This window comes from Varanus komodoensis, unplaced genomic scaffold (assembly GCF_004798865.1).
Source record: "Varanus komodoensis strain SLA01 unplaced genomic scaffold, ASM479886v1 scaffold13_3, whole genome shotgun sequence".
In the NCBI taxonomy this organism is placed as follows: Eukaryota; Metazoa; Chordata; class Lepidosauria; order Squamata; family Varanidae; genus Varanus; species Varanus komodoensis.
Window position 1 is genome coordinate 3,910,483 of NW_025335409.1, and position 12,549 is coordinate 3,923,031.

A 12,549-nucleotide genomic window follows, 5' to 3' on the forward strand; every position below is an offset into this window, starting at 1 on the left:
TCTAGTCCAACTCTGTGACTGACCTGGAGAACCACCATCAGGAGTCAACTCTACATTGAAGAGATTCACAGGAAGAGAAGTAGCATGGTTGCCAGGAGCTTTCCCCATAGCAAATTTTATAGGCATTTTCCTGGTATGAATAAGATCATCAAGTGAGGCATTCCCTACCTTCCTATGCACAACTTTAGGTTGAAGCTATATCGTCTTATTTTTAGAGTTTTATTTTTTAGCTGTCCATGAGCAATCCACAAGTAAGGCAAGCATACAGCAAGTAAGGCAACAAGTAAGACAAGCATAAAGCCTTCAACTCGTGCTCCCCAGTTGCAGTAAGTAGTATACAGCCTACTACAGAGGTAGTATACAGCCATCAGGATCAGTATACATTGATGATCTGATCCTCTATTGATTAGTCTGATCCCTCTTTAAAGTCATCCAAACGGACTGTTGCCCAGAAATTAGAACTAGGCTGAGACTTGGAAGGGCAGCAATGAAGGAACTAGAAATGATGATCAAGTCTAAGAACATTTCATTGGAGACTAAGGCCAAGATCAGCCACACTGTAGGATCCTCAATTCCCATGCATGCATGTAAATCAGGACAGCAAAAAAACTGACAGAAAGAAATATGATGTGTTTGAAACATGGTGCTGGAAGGAAGCTTTGCAAATACCTTGGACCAACAGAAAGACAAACAAGTGGCTCCTAAATCAAAACAAGCCAGAACATTCCCTGGAAGTAAAAATGATGAAACTGGAGCTGTTGTACTTGGGCACATAATGAGCAGACAAGGCTCACTGGTGAAGACAATCATGCTAGCAAAAGTTGAACACAGAAGATGGAGACCAAAGATGAGATGGATTGACTCCATTAGGAAAGCCACAGCCTTCAGTCTACAAGAACTGAGCAGGTCTGTCAAGGAAAGGATATTTTATGATTTTATTTTATTTATTAGATTTATAACCCACCCCACTAGCCACACAGCTCCCTGGGTGGGTTACAACCATAAAAACCATGTAAAACAATACAAAACAATAACAACATCTCAACTACTAAACTGAAAATAAAGCAATAAAGGCACACCCGTCAGAACTCATCAGATTTCATAAAAGACATATCAGCTTCTGTTAAAATAACATCAAAAACCAGTTTAACGATTAAAATACTGGCAGAATTAAAAAAGATATTTGCCTGGTGCCGAAAAGAATATAAAGATGGCACCAGGTGAACCTCTCTAGGGAGCTCATTCCAAAGTTGGGATGCCAATCCCAAAAAAGGTCATTCTTCTTGTAGCCACTGTCCTTATATCATGAGGAGAGGGCTCCCCCAGAAAGGCCTCAGAAGCAGATCTAAAATCAGGTTCTCATGGGAAGATACGATCCTTTACATATCCTGGCCGCAAGACATTTAGGGCTTTAAACACTAGTGTTACCACCTTGAAATGACCCAGACTTCAGTTGGTAACAGAGATGATGGTAGAGGCCTGGCTTTATATGATCATATCTGCCAGTCCTCATTTGCTGTCTAGCTGCCCTATTCTGGACCATTTGAAGTCTCTGGACTGTTTTGGAGGGCACTCATTCTTAAGATTGCCGACATGACAGCACATAACCACAGAATCATGTCTCTCCTTGCTTGTCTTTTTTCTAAGCTAACAAGTTTCGCAGGGTGGTATTGTGAGATTTACATGAGATACAATATTCATTGTGGGCCTTTTAGATCTTTAAAATTACTTTTTAAAGACACTTCCAGCAGTGTAAAGAAAGTTTTAAAAAACTGATGCAAAATTGTTGAATATATTAAAAGCCTGCTGCATACAGCAAATGGAAATGATCTCATATTGCTGTTTTTGTGCATGTTGTTTGATTTTTAAATATTTCTAAATTTCAAAAATCATTCATTAGTTTCCCCTTTGTTATTGCAAGTCCTGTCTCAGTGCACTTGACTGACAGAAACAGACATTTAGAGTTTAAATTTGCCATCCTGAAAGGCAAAAATGTCAGTCACCATTAAATGCTGTTGGCATTTAGTTATACAACAATCACTACCTGGCTCATCTCATCTCTTAGCCCACACTTTTGCATTGTGTGAAAGACTGGAATTGAAAAAGGGCAACTTTCAGGAAAAAGGGAGAGAGAAGGAAAGCATCAATGACTTAGCCAAAAAAAGCCTTTAAAAAACACCCACTCAGTAACAAAGAATAATGTAACAGCGTGCAAAAATTAACTTCTTCTGCATCTAGTTTATGGAAGTGAAAGATTCTGATATGTGCTCCTAAAGGAATAGCATCCAAATAATAATAAAAAGAGAGAGAGAAGAAGAAAATAACAGTAAGGCTGACTTTGGATTTGGAGAGTTCCATATGTACACGATCCTTTCCGTCACTGTGGCTTATAGGGAGATGTTTATTGCTTTGTGATGTATAGGACATTTGCCATGCATTTTTGATAAAGATTTGCCCAATTTGTACCTTCAAGATAGAACCTGTTTCATATGCCATACATGTCTGAGCTTGCAGTGGTATTTGCAGCCCCCCCCCCATGCTTTCTGTAGCACAAATACATTTGACAAATGTCCACGGAGAACACATTTTATATGAAAAATGCATACAAACATGCCTTAATGAATGGAAAAAGAGTGTATACATTTCCAGGATGTGAACAATTGGTGCATAATTTGGAAAAATCTCAGGAAAACCCACACAGAAATCCTTCCAAAAATAAAAAGACATAGCTTGCCATTTGATGGATTCATGGGAATGACCTTAGAGATGGAATTTGGCAAGCTCCACTTTGGCTGATGTACACAGCCTAGTGCTGCAAGAACTTCCAATCCATTGGTGCTCTCTGATTCCAATTGGTGCTGCACTTTTAAAACTGTCATAAAGCATAAAATTGCAACAGGGAATGCTTTCAGCCTCTGGAATCATAATGCCAGCCAGCCACTGTTATTTAACAGATTTTCTGCAGTAAGGAAAAAAAAAAAAGATGAAGGAAGCAGCGGAAAAATGCAGAAGTCCTATGAGTAGAAAACTGTTCTCATAAAATTCAGTAAATGAAGCAGGATGTTTAGGGAAGGAAAGCCTCATTTAAAGTCCCCAGGATATCTCTGGAATGCTAATTCACACATACCTATTGACACAGTTCCCATCAGAAACTAAGGTAAGCCTGCAACAAGCAATTCCTAATATGCATTAAAACATAATATAGTCATCTAAAGTAAACTGTCTAGGACACTTTTGAACTTAATGTATAAGATGTGGCATTTTCTCCTTTCTTATACGCCCTCACGGCCCTTAAGATCTGTGGAAGAAGCCCTGCTCTGGGAACCCTCTCTAAGAGAGGTAAAAAGGTCATCAACTCAGAGAAGGGCCTTTTCTGCTGTGGCACCCAGACTCTGGAATGTACTCCCCAGAGAGGTACACCTGGTGCCAAGTTTATACTATTTTCGGCGCCAGGCCACAACCTTTTTATTTAAACTGTATTTTAAAATTTAATAACTTTTAACATTTAGTCGCTCTGTTGCTTTGTGATTTATTGTTTGTTTTGGTTTTATTATTTATTAGAAATTGTTGTTTTAATTGTTCTTTTAAATATTGTAATAGATTTTGAATAATAGGATGGCATACAAAAGCTTTTAATAAATGAATAAATAAATTTTCCTGCAAGAGACATTTACTGTCTGCTCATCATTTGCTACATGTGGTTGTTCATGGATTCTTTAGAAGATGTTGTGTCCCTGCATTTTGCTTGTTTTAAAAGAGTACTTTTGGAAAAAAAAATGAAGCAGGGAAAATGGATTATTAATAAAAGTGAAAGAAAATACTTTTTCCTCTTGCGTACATGCACCATTCTTTTTTATAACAGTGCCACCTACAGGTTATGTAGAAGAAAAGCAAAACAGTATTCATATCTTGCTCATTTTTTACAAAGAAACCAAAAGTAGATAGAACAGATTAGCAGTCTTGCCTATAAAAGAATTTGGCTCTTACTCATGCAGTTCAACAAGAAATCCCTGACATGAATTCTAAATTCTATTTTTCTTTTCTACATTGGAAAAGAAATCATATCCTCTGCTCTCAATTAAGCTTTGTTTTCTTCTATCCTAGAGCTTTTTAAATTTAGTACAGGGCATTTATTATTATTTAACAGCAAGCTGCTTCTTTGTTTTTCATATCACCTAAGGTGATGAAATGCAGAGTGCCAAGTAAAGGTCCCTCGAAGCACAATTCCCTTTAGAGATATGTTCCAGAAAATGCCAAATACCTGTCAAAAATGTAAGCAAGCAATGAGCAAATTAGTTTGGCTAAATGAAACAGAGAATCTCCCTCATGCTGTAAAAGCATTATTTTAAAAAGCTGAGGGGGAGAAATGCTAATCCTTCCATCCTGCCTTTTTCTAGGTCACCCCAGAACTTCAAGCCATATGTGAAAGCTTGAAGTAAATGTGCTAAAGCTGAGTTCCCATCGTGTTATTGATCATTCTGCAAGTCACAGTACGGGGTGTATTGCAGCCCCATGAAGGACTAGGGGTGTTGAGGCTGCAGGAAGTCCTGAAGATGTAAAGACTGGGCAGGTCAGGGAGTAGGAGACCCTCCAGCTGATATTGGAGTGCTTTTCCTCCCCTATGGGATCTTTTAATCTTGATTAGATGAAGAACCTTTGCTTTTACTTCCTAAAGTCCAGGGATTCAAGCAGTGTGCCTTCAATTCTAACTAGCAGTTAAGGGGAAAGCAAGACTCTCTTGACTTCCAGTGATATGCCTCTCTCTCTTTCTTTGTACAAAGCTTATGAATCATCATGTTTGAGAACCAGATATGTCTATTAGCAAGGGGAGCTGGGGACTCCTATGTCATTGGACTACTGTACCTTAGCCATTGTAGCTTTTACTTTGAGCTTTATAGGAGCTATCCATGGTATTCTCTGTTTGTAATCTGTTTGCGGGCAGAAAGAGCTCACTGCTATGGATAGCTCAAGTAAAGCTCAACAACAACTGTCATGTATGAGGAGCTCTACTAACACAGAAGTCATTGGCCTCCTCTCTCTAGTTGTTCCACTTGATGCATGTATTTATTGTTATTACCTGAAAAGATAGTCACGCTGAAAATCTATGACAGCTGTCCATAGAACAGGGGTGTCCAGGTGTTCTGGCCTAGAACTCCCATCAGCCCTAGACAACACAGCCAGTGGTAAGGGATCATGGGAGATGTAGACCAAAACATATGGAGGGCCACACAATTCCCAATCCTGCTATAAAATATACCCTGCAAAGCATAAACGTGAACCCATGAAGCTACCTTTTGCTTATTCAGACTATTGGCTCATCGGATTGGTAGGCACTCTCTGAGGATGCAAGGGGAAAAATCCTTCAGACAGGAGAAGTCAAGGCCCTGCATCTCTCCAGGGACAGATGAATCCCCAGAAAGTTAGTCTCTACTCCTCCCACCCCAGTCTGAGGTTGGGCTCTAGGGCTGCCTTTCTAATCTCACCACAGAAGTGCTACTTGGAGCACTTCAAAATATTATTTTCAATGCAAGGAAAACCCCGAGTGTGGTTTCAGATGTGCTGAGTGATTGGATCATACCTACTTACTATAGCCTTTCAGCATTAATTTAAATCTCAGATTAGCAAGTGGCTATCTGGTGAGCTCTGCAGCTGCTGAGGAATCTCACAAACTGAAGAACAAGAGAAGGGAGTTTGCATTTTCCACTAGCATTTTTCACTCTTACCCCTTGCATTCTGTCTCCTCTCCTCTCCTCTCCTCTCTCTTATGCTCTCACACACATTATTATACCTTACCAAAAAGCTGACAATGAGACTTTGCCCTTTCAATCGATGCAAAAGCAACATCTTGCTGGAAAACATTACTTAAACACAGGGCAACTTTGGAATAAACTCTTTTAACTCAGCAGGGTTTCTTCTTGTGTAAGTATGGATAGGATCTGCTTACATTACATACTGTGGAGATGGTGGATTGGGAAGTACTGGCTGTCTATAGAGCCATTAAGTCCAGGATCTATAATAGTGCTATGCCAGACATTAGGGCAGTTGTATAAACATGTCCATAGAACAGTTAGGGCCAGGATCCAAAATAGCCCTGTGCTGAATATTTCAACTCTTGTAGTTCCAGCAATTTGTGATGGGATTGAGATTAGGGAAGGACTTATCCAAAAGAGGCTTGGAAAAAAGAAGGGAATTTCTAAGTAGGGAGTGAGGAACTTATCTTATGAAGAGTATGAGGTGGCTGAGTAGGCTCCTGCATTTTAAAAATCTTTTACAAACTCACTATGGGCTCACCACTATCATGGGGATCATCTTTTAATTGTCTGAAAAAGGGGGCATTTAAGAACTACTCACACCGTGTATGGAATGCAACATGCTACTGCAAAGCTGAAGTGATATGAGGGCATGGGACATTCGCAAACACCCCAAATGCCCATTAAAAGAGATGCCAGAATATGCTTAGTTCAGCTTTTGTGAGGGAAAAGGAATAAGCTACTCTGCCTTGAATGAAAACCTGGAGCAGAAGCAAGGGCCCAATACATTCTTCACAAAAAAGGATAAGGAAATTTAGCATTTGCATTGGTTTAATTATTCATCCTTTCCTCGAAGAACAAGACGATTGGTATGATGGCATGAGCCGTCCTGAGGCTTTTGCTAAAGGACGGCATATACATATTCTAAATAAATAAATAAGAATGATCTGTAAATATAGTTCTCCCACTCTAGAAAAAACTCATGTTGGAAATCTGTTAGCTCAAGTATTATAGGTCTTGAAGTCAGCTTCCTCAGAAATTTGTGGCAGAGGACTCTACCCCAGAGAGCACAGTCTGTTTTTAGTGGGATCTCTCCCTCCCTCCTTCCCTCCCTCCAGGTTAAAGTCAGCCAGAGAACATAACGTTCATGAATTAAGAAACAGCAACACTATACATAGGGGGAGAAATTGAATCATCTTTGAGAAATAATCTACAGGACACTCACTGCCTGATTAAATGAAAGTAAATTCTAGCAAGCTACTATCATGCATAAATAAAGTATATTATAAATAAAATCTGTGTTCGTGTATGGTGACACTGTGATGTGGAATGCAAGGAGGAGTTCTGTTTTTGAATAAGCCAACAGATGGCATGTATACTCAAAGGTAGCTTATGAACCAGAATATAAATAGCAATGGTAACCACAAGAGAAAATGTGCAATCAGAACAAATCATTAAACAAAGCTACTTTAAAAGGGTCTTTGTTTTCCCTTCAAGTGGGCTGAAAATGTCTCAGTAACACACACACCACACAGAGTGCACAAAAACTTATTACCCACCTCCCTTTTCCCCATTCCCTCGGTTCCCAGTGCTTTACATAACACTTCCAACCCCCTTTTTTCAGAAATCTATGGCCACTGTTGGAGTCTATCAGGAAGATTTTTGGAGTGGGAAGGCAAACCTGGTCCTGGTGTTCTTTTAATGTTAAACTTCAAGACCATATGCAATCAACAGACTTGTAGACAGATATAACATTAGAAGAGGAAATCCAGGTGTTCTGAGCAAGGAAGTAAGCCATGCCTGAAATAGGGATGTGCTAACCTGCAAATTCTGCACTCGCTGAGAGTCTCTGAATTCCATCTCAAAGTTCATGTCCACCTGGGACAGCAATCACCTTTCCTTTCCAAATAAAAACTCATGCATATTTACAGGCATTTTGTTCCAAATGCATGCCTCATTTCTCCATGTTTTGAAATATATGGAGTCCATTCCCATTGATTAAAGTGTATTTCTTTACCCCTTTAATGTTCATTCTTTCAAATAGATGCATTTTGGCAAATTCATTTTGGGGTGATCTAAAAATCCCATCAGGAGCTCAGAAATGTATGCATTTCAGTCATAGTTGCTGTGTTCGAGTCCAGGGGCTCAAAAAACAAAACAGAAAGATCTGAAACAAGATTCTCCTGCAAAGGAAACAGTTAACTCCAGCACAGTCTCCAAGAAGAGTGCCACTTCAAAGCTTACCTTCATGCTTCTTCCTAGGAAGAAAAACCTTGGAAAATTATCGTCGCTCATGCATCCCTCCCCCCCTGCAAGTGATTTCTTTCTTCTTTGGTGGCTTCACTTGTACATAGTCTACAAGATAATATCCAGTTCAGCTGATTGTCAAGCAAAGTAATGCATCATGCTGTACAAATATTAAGTTTTACCCACAGATAATCAATCTTGGGTATGTTTATTAGTTCTTTTAAGAAACTCCAGGAGGCAATAAAAGGTGTTTTGTTGCTGTTGCTACTCATTCAAAAATGAATGGAGCTGTGTATGGGGTGCTACTGGGAATGAAAAATAGGAGCCTGCCTGTCAACACATTTGAAGTTGCTGCAAATTTGCAGCAAAAACAGCAAGCAGAAAAACAAACAGAAACATTTAGGGGCAATGAAAGAACTTTTGTTATAAACCCTGCCAAAGGAGAACCCTACATGTGAGGAACTGTTGGAGACTTATTTCTTTCCCAAAGAAATGTGTTAAAATTGTTCTTCAAATTTCTTCACCCACAAACGCAATGGAGAATGTTGAAAGCCCATCTGTAGGCAAGAGCATTTATGGGAGTGATAGCTGAGAGTGCAGAAAGCTGACTGGAAGAAAATTGATGTCTTCAAGATATGGTGCTGGAGGAGAGCTTTGTGAATACTCTGGAATGACAGAATGATGAAAAAGTGGGTCCTAGATCAAGTCAAGCCAGCTCTTTCCTTGGAAAATGATGAACGAAGGATGCTGTACTTCAAGCACTTCATGAGAAGGCAAGAGTCAGTGGAGAAGGCAATAATGCTAGGAAAAGTTGAAGGCTGAAGAAGAAGGGGAAGATCAAATATGAAAAGGGTTGACTCCATAAAAGAAGTCCCTGAGTTTACAAGGGCTAAGCAGGGCTGTCAAGGTCATGTCATGTTAGAGGGCATTTGCTCATAGTATGAATTTGGAGACACGATTCAGAAAAAACTTGACGGCACGTAACAACAGCACATTTGTATATGGCTTGAGAGGGTTTTGCTTGCTTGCTTGCTTGTTTGTTTTAGCAAAGTACATATTACAGAAGGATCCATGTAGCTGAGTTTTAAATGAATAATCCTACTTGGTATGCAACAGCAGGACAGAATTAATGGCCAGGTAGACAAGGTACTATTATTATCTTAAGGGATTAGTTCAGTAATCCAATGATAGAAAACTCATTTTAAACTCACACACTTAAACTTAATTTTCTGTTTAAAAACAAGAGCATTCTCCCATTTGCTCCTCTTTTGCAATAAAATAATTTATGACAAAATAATAATGATCGTCATTATCGTTCTTTCTTTGCAAACAGTCTCCATAGATAGTAACAGGGCCACATCCTCTTTATCTTTCTTTTATTCCTTCAGAATATGCCATGCCATTGTCCAAGCTGGCGTCCTTTACATTTTCATAATGTATTTACTCCCAAAGGACTTCATTAAAGTGCAGTTATCTTATTTTCTCATAAGGGACATTTGCATTCCACAGCCACTGATGTCAGCATTCTCAATGAACCCCATGTACATTTATGTTGGCTCATAGAGTATTTACCCAGCCAAAACATATATAAGAATTGTGTATAACCAACAGCCAGTAATGGGGAAGAAACAGAAGCAGATTATATGAATACTGCGCCCCCTTCAAAATAAAATAAACAAATGGAACAAAGAATTATTTGTAGGTGACCTACAAGAGTATCTTAACCTTGACCCTGAGTACTTCGTAATAATTCCTCTCTTAATGGTCACTTAGTACATTAGCATGTGACCATAGGGTGAAATAAATTTATTGCACTGTATTGTCTGTAGGCCTGAGGTCCTTTAACAGAAAAAGAGGAACAGGTCACAACACCAGCCCCATTATTTCAGTACAAAATTGAGGGAGAAATTTGGTCAACATTTTTAAAGGTGGAGTGTGGAAACCAAAAGGATAAATGCCTTTGAAGGCCTCTGACTTTGCCGAAGAGTCATCCCACAATCAATCTGGAATCCTAGTCTAAAGATTTGCCAGGGTCATTAGTGGTAGCGCTGACTGAAAACCCTTTCCAAGCTTTTCATTTTCCTGGAAAAGAGGCTGCTCTTTTCCTGCTTCTTTCCCAGGAATCTTAAGAATTCGATGGGAAAAAATGTCAGTGTGGAGGGCTTCCCTTACTGGTAAGGAAGTGACTGGGATTTTTGCATGTTCTTTATTTAAGCATTGTTCTTGTGGCCTCTCTGATTGCTGGAGCTTTCTAAAATGCTCCTAGAAAACTATACCAGGACTTTCTCTCTTGACACTTTCCAGAGCTGCTGCCTAATGAACGCCTGAATGGTCCCACAGCAACCCGCCTTCCCCATGTTCCTCCCAGTGCTACACAGAGGGTTGAGGATGGTCTGTGCATGGGCAGCTAAGCAGAAAGAGAGAGGTCCATGTCACTCGATAGAGACACCTTCAGCAACTCTTCCTGCAGAGGAGACGGAGATGGAGACGGAGAGGTGTGTGGAAAGTGACCCTGCTCAATTTTTGGCAAGCTCCCCCTTGGCCCTGCACACACAGTCCACCCTGTTCAACAGGGAAGGGACTACCATGAGAACAGAACCAGCCCCACTATGTGCACATGACTCTGACCCAATCCATTATGAAGCACATTGGCTCCTTCCCTTAAGCCATCAGTGAGAATCATGGCTGAGTAAGCAATTGAATGCTGGTTTTCACCCGTGTGGTCCCAGCACAGTACCTGGCTCCAATCCGAACCCTTTTTATACTCTAGCAGAACTCAGGGTTGTAACTTGGGTTGCCACACTGGAGAACTGCAATTAGTCTGAAATACTGTAGCAATACCATAAGATTTCTTATTGCCCAAACAGTAGCATATACAATTCTAGAAGCCAATAGTTTGAACAAAAGCATAACAGCTGCCATGCATTTCTAATAAGGAAGTGAAAAAAGCTCTTATCAAGAATTCTGGAGTATTCAAGGTAAAACTAAAAATCTTGTAGCACAGCAGTATGCACAATTGTTTTTCAAGCGCTGGACTCTCAGGATGAACTCAGTGCTTCTGAGCACATCTGGAAAATCAGAGCATCATTGTTGTATTTACATTGTTACAAAGAGTTTGGCCTGCTTACTGAAGCAAGTGAGAAATTCTAGGAGTGGCCGCATTATGACCCTTTTCCTTTTGCTGAGAGGGAACTCTCAAGGTTTAGGATGTCTTACTTCTTGTTTTGTTTTAGGAAACTGAAAGGGGAGTGCATTGGAAGCGAGGGGACTCCCAAATAAGGCATCATATCTGCTAATTCTACATCAGATTCCCATAGACTTTCAAACTTAATTTCTGACAATAAATGCCCATCTGATGAACAAACTGAACATTCAGTTAAATCCTCTCTTTCTTCCTGTAAAATATGTGTGCAAGGCCTCACCATGGGGTCACCATATTTAGGGAAGGGAGACGTAGTCTTCTCCCTCTTTACCAGCTTTCCGAAAATCACCCTCCCTTTCATGTAAGATAAAATGGCAGTAAGAATGTCTTATAGGCAATTATCTTCTTTTAAACTCCTGGTGATGTGTCTTGGGAAGAATTCCGGAAACCAAGTTCTGGTAGGAAAATGTTTTAAAACCCCTTACCATGATCTGTGGACATGATCCAGATTGGTCTCACACACTTTCTTTAGAGTAAATAAAAGAATCAGCAGTATGCTGTCCATTTAAGACAAGAGTGCCAAGTGCTGTACTCTATATTTTTCCTTGACCTAAAGGCTAGCACATACCAAAGGGCCAGGAAGACCTTCAATTCAAGGCACACTCCCGTGCATGTTCAGACAGGGAAAAAAATCCTACATGCGGCAGGAGCATTTTGGACTTGTCTTTTTTTCTGTTTAAACATGCATAGGATTGTGCACTTGCAAACATTCAAAGCCCAACTAGGGATGGCTTTTCTATTGTTTCTGTTTAATTATAGCACTTTTGAACCATTTTTCCTTCTTCCAAGGAAACTAAGGTGATTTGCATGAACCTTCTCCTCTCTCCTCTTTACTTTGCTACAACAACCCTGTGAGATCGGCTATGCTGAGAATCAGTGACTGACCAAAACTCACCTCACCTCAGGACAGTGAATGCAACCTGGATCTTCTGAGTCCTGGTCCAACACTGCAAACCCTGCACCACACTTGTCCTTGCATCACTTTGTTTTGTTTTGTTTATTCCTCGACCAATGGGCAACTTAAGAAGGCAACCCACACCAAGACGTGAGGGCAGAGGGATTGTTCCACTTTTTGCCCATGCCACAGTCCCAACTTCAACGGTTGTCTCCTACTTTGTTCTATGAAGTAAGGAAATACAGTTGCTTAACCCAAATCTTTTCTTAAAGGCCCTGCACATCAGTAGTGTTAGACAAAACCACAGTGATACGAACACAGTAATGAAGGCAGTCATTGGCTTCCCTGTTCTTCTGTTTGCCTAAAGCACGACCAGTCTCATCCGGTTAGATGTGCCTTTGTTCTTAAGCTGTCCGGCTCTCTCGGCTTTATGAAAAGCTGTTAACACACTTTTT